Here is an 8,745-nt window from a genome sequence, read left to right as displayed (position 1 = left end):
AGGTATCTGGTACATCCCTAAATATACATATGTAGACATAAATATGTAATCACAAATCACCAGGTCAAAAAATAATCTCTTCTCATTCTCCTTAATATCTATGGGGAAATCTTTGTTACAGGAACTTGTAAAAAGGAGTATTTCAGCATTATGTTATAATCAAATGGCTGTAATGAATAATGGTAAAATGTAGTCAAATACAATTTTTTTAAGTGTAGGAAAATTTAAAAACTCTATTTTTTCAATATTATTTTACAAATTAGTGTTGCTGCTGACAAGACAGCAAGTGAGCTGTATGAAGGCAATCTGAAATCCATTTTCATATCCCAATTTTATTCCCTATACATGGGTTAGCATGTTATGCTTTACTCTTTATAAAATGGCAGAATGGGAAAGTGAAAATAATCTGTTATGCTTAGATCTTTATGTCCAGTGAAGCCCTACAAGAAAATAAAGTAGAAGGCCGCCATAAGTTTTTATTTTTTAGGTAATGCCACATAAAAATTAAAAATCTGGAAAACCATGATGGCATGATCTGTATGCTCTTTGGACTTCAGAGACACATAACCACTTTTGTTGGATTAATGCATCAGTCAATGAAGGCATCCTAAGAGAAACTAAAGATTTAGCAAGAGCACATCTAACTTCAGGGCAGCCTTCAGGAATAGGTGATTTTGGCAGTGACATGGGACCCAATGCTTGTAAGGGTCCACGCGTAGTCACTACTTTGCTGTTACCATTTTGAAATTCTTATAATTATTGAACAAGTGGCCTGCATTTTTATATTGCAATGGGTTCTGCAGATTATGTACCCAGTTCTGTCTAACCTTTATAAAATAGAACATCAGCAACCTTTACAGAGAGCTGTTAGTTGGTAGATTGTTCTAAGGGCCACTTGATGGAAATGTCAGTTGTTCTGTTTTTGTTCTTCTTTTTCACCTTGAACTTTCCTTCCTCCCAAAGACTTTGAACCTCTCCTTTAAGCTGGAAAATAGAGAGGAAAGTACATCTTAGCTATCTTTGTAAATCCAATGTCTCTCACATACTTATGACACGTTCATTAAATGCTTGCTGAATTGAATTTAATTAACTTGCTGTAATGTTTAGAGAGCATTTATTAGAAATAATCATTGTACTTTTTGTAAATTTATATTTGACACCATGAAATTATGATGATAAAATTCATATAAAATATGCATGTTTAATGAATAAATAACAACTCAGTTTTCTAAGAATTATACAAAATAATATAACAAACGTTTCTGGTTTTTGAAAGTGTTTAAATGGAGGCAAAATAATAACAAAAATAAAATTTAAAAATGAATGGATATGACTTCTCCCATGTGGAGACTAAGAATATGTATACATTTATACAAAATAATATTGTAGAACTCAGAATCTGAGAAAAATTATTTCTACTCAAAATCATTGGATTGTTTCATGTCAGTTTAAACAAGCAGAGAGAATGTGTTTATTTCTGATAGCAGTCCCATTATTATGCCTGCTTTCTTATATTCTTTAAATCCCAAATCCTCACGTGATTCCTTCAACACACTTCTTTATAAAAAAGTAGCTTAATATTCACATTTAGGATAGACAATTTTTGAAGAAAGTTTATATTTGATTTTAATTGTTCCTTAAGTTTTTATATATTTCAGAAAAGTTAACTTATTTTAAGACTGATTTATCCAACCAGTGGAAACTTATATTTATATGGACTGAACAAGAATATTAATATTTTCTTTTAATATCTGAGAATCGAGAGCCTTTAATTCTTTATCAACCTGTTAATCTTCCTAATCCAGTAAATCCACACAGGTAATTCTATTACTACTATCAATAATCATAACAATAGCTGATAGTATTTTCTTATAAATACGAGTAGCAAATACATCCAGTACTTAATATGTGCTAGGCAACTTAATGTATCCTAGGCACTATTAGTGTTCTGCATAACTTAAATTATTTGAAGTAGAACATTGCATCGCAGGGTTGTCATAAAGCTAATATGATAATATATTCAAAAAATATATATATATGCATATTCTCAAGTAAATATTTATTAATGTTTTCTCTCATTTTGAACAAAGATAGTATTTCCTACCATCACTGGATATTGCATTTAAGTATATTTCTTTTTATTGGTATCATGTAAGTTTGAAGTTTGTTTTAGAAATGTACCATCTTATTTGTATATAAAATGGTACTTTTCTAAAACATGGAATCAAATTTTGTGCATAGGCTCTAACAGAAAAGAGTAAAGTTAACTTATTAATGTAGATTTAAATGTATGACCTTGACATTGTTAGTATAATTTGTAAAAACTTGCCTAATGCATGGGGCCATTATTTTCTTCGGCTTGTATATTTCATTCGATTTAAAATGAAAATACTGTATATTAGTGGGATGTAGAAGAAATCCCTTGATAAGGGAGAATATATCTTCATCATGCAGTTTTCTAATTATCCCTTTAACAGCTGCAGTCTTATGTAATAGGACTTGATAAAAGAAGGAGGAAGAAGAAGAGGAGGCTGAGGGGCAGGAGGAGGAGAAGGAGAAAGAGAAGACCAAAACCACCACTAATCTTTTTCTGTAAGAGTCAGAATGTAATTAAAGTGTTTTTATCTACATCTTAATCACTATTTTTCGCTTTATTTTAAGTTCATTCTTCTAAAATTGGTCATTATTAGCTAAGGTTATAATCTGCTTCTTTAATGTTCCTTTGTGTGAACTGATACATAGGGAATTACTCTCTTGAGATACACTATGTCTTTAATAAGAATTTGTTAAATTAAAAAATTTATTCTGAGTGTTAATATTAATGTGAAATACATACCCATATAATTTTATGATTTGTATACTCTATAAAATATTCATCTCTACAGCTTTTCACAGATTTCTTTGTTAAAATCAGAAGGGAGATTAAACCGACCTTGGGCATAACCTGTGTTTATCCGAGGAGTCATCTAGGTCCAAGCCGGTCAGGAAAATAATGGACAAATCATCTCTCCCTGCAGACAATTCTCTAATCCAAATGAGTCATAAGATTTACTGTGGATTCGGAATTTCTAAACCAGTTTGGTTCCTGTGAAAACATAAAAATCACTACTGATAGATAGGAAATAGATCCCCTTCATCTATGAAGGAAAGGTTATGGGAAAGGGAGATTACGAGAGATTCACCTGATACATTCTACACATACAGCTATTATAGGAAAAAAATGCATGATGAATTTAGAATGACACAGAGAGTGCACATGAATTCCTGCCTTCAGAGAATAATCAGTTGCCAAAAGACTTACATAAAAAATCTATTTAGAATTTAGATCCCCAATTTGTGACTATTAGTTTCCCTGTGAAATGTTAGGAAAATTTAATTTTATCAAACTACATTAAAATCTCCTAAAACTCTTAAAACAAAATAGAGCTTTATTCCCCTTCCAAAAAATTAAACTTTCTGATTAATATTACCACTGAAACTTAGTTTAGGTGACCTTCCCATTTATTCTGCCTAAATAACAAAGGCATCCTACAGCAAAAAACAATGCATGTGTATGTGTATATACATACACACATATATGTGTATATACATACCCATATATATGAATATGTATATAATTATATATGTATGTGTATATAATTATATACATATGAAATTTTGGCATTTTTGATTTAAATATAATGTCCTCATTCACACCCTACATCTTTTAATTCCATTTCACAGCTGACTTTGGTTTTTAATATCTAGTCCTTGGTAGCTTCATCTTATTAAACTATTCAAAAGAAAATAGAAATGTGTACACCATTAAAAGAACCAATAAAAAAGTATCAGTCAAAAAGCAGTGCAGTGTATTATCAAGAAAATGTATTAATGGTAAAGCAGCATGCACATTCCAGCATTTTCATCAGGGAAAATCCGAGAATTTTGAAGAACATCCTCAGGAATTATAATAATGCCTAGACTTCAAATGTCAGCAATTGCAGCAAAGGAATGTGCTATGGTCTTAATGTCCTTCAAAATTCACGTGTTTAATCTTAATTCCCATTGTGGTGATATTAAGAGGCAGGGTCTTCTGGGTACTGATGAAATCATGAGGGTTCTGCCTTCATGATGGATTAGTGTTTTAAAAAAGGGACCTAGTTAGGTTCTTTTTGTTTTTCTGCTCTCCCATCATGTGAGGACACTGTGCTTACCCTTCTGCCATGTGGGGATGCAGCAAGAAGGCTCCTAATGGACAGTGAGTGCTATTATAGCACCTTGATCTTGGATTTCCCAGCCAGAACCATGCATGAAATTTCATATATATATGTGTCTATGTATATATATATAAAAGTATATATGTGTGTGTGTATATATATATATATAGATAGATATAGATATAAATGGATTGCTAATATATGTGGTGGTGGGAAGTTAATGGAATAGACTCCAGCATCACTGAATTCAAAATAGAGTGGAAGAAGAAGGACCAGTTCTCATCGTCAGGTCTGCAAGACTGTTAGTGCTCTGACAATGGGTTATATGGTTTCCCTAAAATAGGATGCAGAGCCAGCCGCTCCTGTTACCAAAAAGGACTCATATTTTAGAAATGGCAAAACAAATAGTAATTTAAATATATATAGATTTAGTTAAATAACAAGCTGTTATTGGCAATATTCTGTATATCCAATACAGAAAATAGCATCCCCCCCAGATTTGGAACAGTAGCGTCCCCCAAAATGAAAAACTAAAGATATCTCTCTTACATTCAATAAGCTTAAATCTGGATGGGTCAAATAAATGAAATAAATATAATTAACTTAAATAAATTAAAGGCTTAACTAATTCTGAGAATGAATTCAGAGAAGTGAATTAATATCAATGCCAAATTTGGCACTGATGCTAATTTGTTATTTAGGATAATTTTCTTTCTTAGAAAGTCAAATATTTCTAAGAAAATATGACATATGGCAGAAGCTAGTTTTAGTTTTACATTAGGCTACATTTATTAGGTGGTCTGCTTTTCTTACATATTTGAATATGCTTATATCTGAGGTATTAATTAAAATTGAAGGATACAAAAAAGTTGTCCTTATACAATCCACTTGGTAAAATTAATATTAACATTGTTTCATTTAACAAATTTCAATTCAATGACTACTGTAACATTGAAATTAACACCAGAGAGATGGTCATGAACAAGAGAAGCACCATCCCTGAGTAAATAGATAAATTTATATATGTATTGAAAATATTCATTTTTCTTTTGAGTTTAACCATGAGTTACAATAAATATACACCTAAGAACTTGGAAATAAGGGTATTAAGAGTGCCTTCTGAGCTAACAGTTAATCCAATATACTCTGGATTAGAAAAAAAATCAGCAAAGTCATCTTGAAAAGGCAAACATTGCTCTCAAATCTTCAAGACAAACTGTAACTTGATTGACTATATTAACATATCAAGAAAGTAATGTATCAATGGAAGGAGGTTGTCAGTAAATAAAACAAAAAAATAAAGAAAAACTTGGGAAACATTGACAGTCCCCGTCCAAACACTCCTCTGATACAGATGCTGGAGTGTGTTCAACAATGGTTGTCTTCTCAAGACTAGAATTAAGACCTGATGGTATTAAAGGCCTGTGGCTTCATACTGTGCACACCAAGCAAATTTCTAAATGTAGTTTGCTTTCTTATGGGATCTGCTTTCAGGGAAAGATGTGGCCACACTTGTAAAAGTATTGTAGTCTGAATGAAAAGTTTTAGTTCTTATTGTCAAATAAGACACTGATATTTTGGTTTTATACATCAGTCTCTGTGACTTTAGTGAATGTAAGTCTAATCCTGAAAGTAGCCCATGCACAGTAAACTGAATCAAAAATAGTTCTAAACTTAGAAACCTAAATCTGAATCATGACAATCCAGTAAGTTAATAAATGTGCTCTGTCAAAACACATGGGAAACCATTAGTTGGCTTTCCCAGGCCACAATCCAATTTAATGGTAAATTACTGGCCATGGCAGGATACTGTGGAAAGATGTTTCAGAAAAAGATTTAAAAAATGTGTTCGCATGGCACCTGGTATATCTTAGCACCTAATAAAACAGAATGGTTCTAGTAAACCATTTTAAACATCCGTGATTAATAACAAGTACTTGAGTTGGAAGATAAACATAGGCCTTTCTCGTCCCAAATAAATATGGTCTAAAATGTTTAACTTTTATAAAGATATTTCTCATTTTTTTTTATTTCGGCTTATTATGGGGGTACAAAAGCTCAGGTTATATATATTGCCCATGTCCTGTCCATCCCCTGAGTCAGAGTCTCAAGAGTGTCCATTCCCCAGACAGTGCGCCTGGCACTCACCATGTAGTCATACCTCCATCCCCTCCCCCCACCCCCTACTTCCCCAAGTCAGCACCTTCAAGCATGACCATTCCCCAGAGGGTGTGCAACACACTCATCCTGTAGGCATACACCCATCCCCTCCCCCCAACCCCCATCCGTCTGATATCCAATTGGTATCCTTCCCCGATGTGCATTTAGGTGATGATCAGGGAAACCAATTTTCTGGTGAGTACATGTGATGCTTGTTTTTCCATTCTTGGGATACTTCACATTTAATTCTTTACTTCTAGAACCTCTCATGTGAACTCTTATTCTGGCTAGGTTTCTCAACATTAGGTGACAATGAGAAAAACATATTTCTTAAAAAATTATCAAAAATAATCATAAAGACTTTTCCTTTTTTCAGTACTTCTTTCAAACATTCTTTAGTTTCTTTGTTTCTTTTCAAAATAATTTTGATTTACCTTTTTTCTCATTTTTTTTCCTTCCTGATAACATTCATCAGTCAAATTATCAGGAGAAGAGTTTGTCCGCTTAATGATAGATACCAGTGTTTGTCATACTGTTGTTTTAGTCATGGCTGCACTGGGTGACTGCTAACTGAACCAGAAATATCAAGCCGCCTGTCCACCGATAAGCTTCTTTATACGGATGACAGTAGGGCAAAGAATGAGAGAGCAAAGAACAAAGGCTCTAATTAAGTAAAATCCCCCTAGCATTCATTGTCCCAATGATTACCAGGGTAATTTTAAGGGCAGAAGATTATTGTCATTTTCTTGGCCCACATTTCTTGGCCCATTTTCTTGGTCCACTAGTAGAAGCGGACTTACTAGTAGTACTAACAAATTGTCTATTAAGAGTGAAAAACTGTTTCCCCATACATTTTTGTCAATAGATAAATCTAGATCATAAATTTAGTTAATTTGGGAGAATGTGTTGGAAGCACAGAATAATAAAAAAGGAGTGTTCCTATGTTCTTATATACCTTTTATAGCCATGTAACTTTGATCATTGAACAGTCTTTTAATGTGTATTCCTAATAAGTGTATAGAGCATCGCTTTCAAAGAGGTTGAAAAATGAAGGAAACACTGGGGGAGATCCACCATTCTGCCCAAATGATGAGACATTTCTAAAGGAGAATAAGCAAGTCTGGACAATGTGCAGAATCCAAGTTTGTCCTGGCCTCCCTCCACGCTGTGAGATAGGTGCCTGGCCTTGACCGTCAGCCTGTCAAAGGTAAAATAAAACATGGGCATCTTACCTTTTATTCAGATTAATTAACTACTAAGTAGCACAATGAAAATAAATTAGGAAAATAGCAGGCAAGATAATGCACAATATTATCAATGAGAACTGCAAAGTCTCACACATGTTGGGCCAATAAGGCAGAACCTGTTGCCACATGTTCAGGATTAGCCTGTGTTTGTGCTTTGGAGTTATTTGCCAGAGGCATTAGGTTAAAGAGGCTGGTTCAGTTTTGGTAATCTCTGATTTCCTGTGAGCAGTTGTGAGTTGTGTCTTCTAAACAGTCCCCATGAATATGAATGTCATATAAGACATTAGACTTATTAGATAATTTACTGGAAACAAGAAAAAAATTATAAAAACTCCATAATTCCTAAATAAATGTTTAATGACAATAAGATGTGGGAATTGGGGTTATAATCACTAAAAATATTATCCTTCCACATTAATTTCCTTTGAAAAATATAATAATGTTTCTCCATAACCTTTCTGAAATACATAATATCATAACATTTTCTTTAGGTATATGACACTATCATAATGAAGAGTGCAATGATATATTTAGTTTGTAATTATTCATTTCAATACCTGAAAATTATCTCTAGAAATCTCAATTAGGTCTAAAGCTCTCCCTTAATTCAGTTTGAACATGGTTCAGTTTAATAAATTCTATCAAGTTTCCAGGGATAATTATGGTTCCTAAAATATAACTATACACAGTAAGATCCTGTCGTACATGGTGCAGTAGCTGTAAGCCCCACCGCCCCCCAGCAGCAGTGTTTTACAGAGCTTCCAGTGTGTTTTTCCATAATAAGGCCTGCTAGCTGGCAGAACCCCTGGAAGCTATGCAAACAGCAACACATCTGTTCCCTGAGAGGCAAAATGCTGCATCTCAGTTGAGATGTTTATTCCCTTTACCAGTAACTTTGTGAAAGAGCAAAGCCTGCTAGCTAGGAGTTTTCCTTTAAAGATCTGCATATTCCTATATGAAGAGAAAATTTTGGAAATGACGAAGAGAGTGAACTCTTGTCCTTTGATTCATGATACTTACAGTCTAGCATCCTTTTCATAACGGCAAAATCAATATATATTCAACATTCTCACCCTTGTTTGTATACGAAGTCTTAAGAATGAACACAAACGAAAGTTCATAGCAGGAACTTACTAGCTAGT

The 8,745-nt window shown here is 33.3% G+C and overlaps 1 long non-coding RNA gene across 1 annotated transcript; it reads right to left on the bottom strand.

Moving 5' to 3' along the window:
- Positions 1–420: 420 nt before the first annotated feature.
- Positions 421–7,329, bottom strand: LOC123642247. Its single transcript, XR_006736412.1, has 3 exons — positions 7,312–7,329; positions 2,933–3,085; positions 421–984 (listed from the first exon to the last, which is right to left on the bottom strand). It is a non-coding gene; the product is annotated as an uncharacterized LOC123642247 (long non-coding RNA).
- Between the last annotated feature and the right edge of the window lie 1,416 nt (positions 7,330–8,745).

The sequence above is a fragment of the Lemur catta genome, chromosome 1, assembly GCF_020740605.2.
Source record: "Lemur catta isolate mLemCat1 chromosome 1, mLemCat1.pri, whole genome shotgun sequence".
Taxonomy (NCBI): Eukaryota; Metazoa; Chordata; class Mammalia; order Primates; family Lemuridae; genus Lemur; species Lemur catta.
This window is presented reverse-complemented; position numbering and strand designations above follow the sequence as displayed.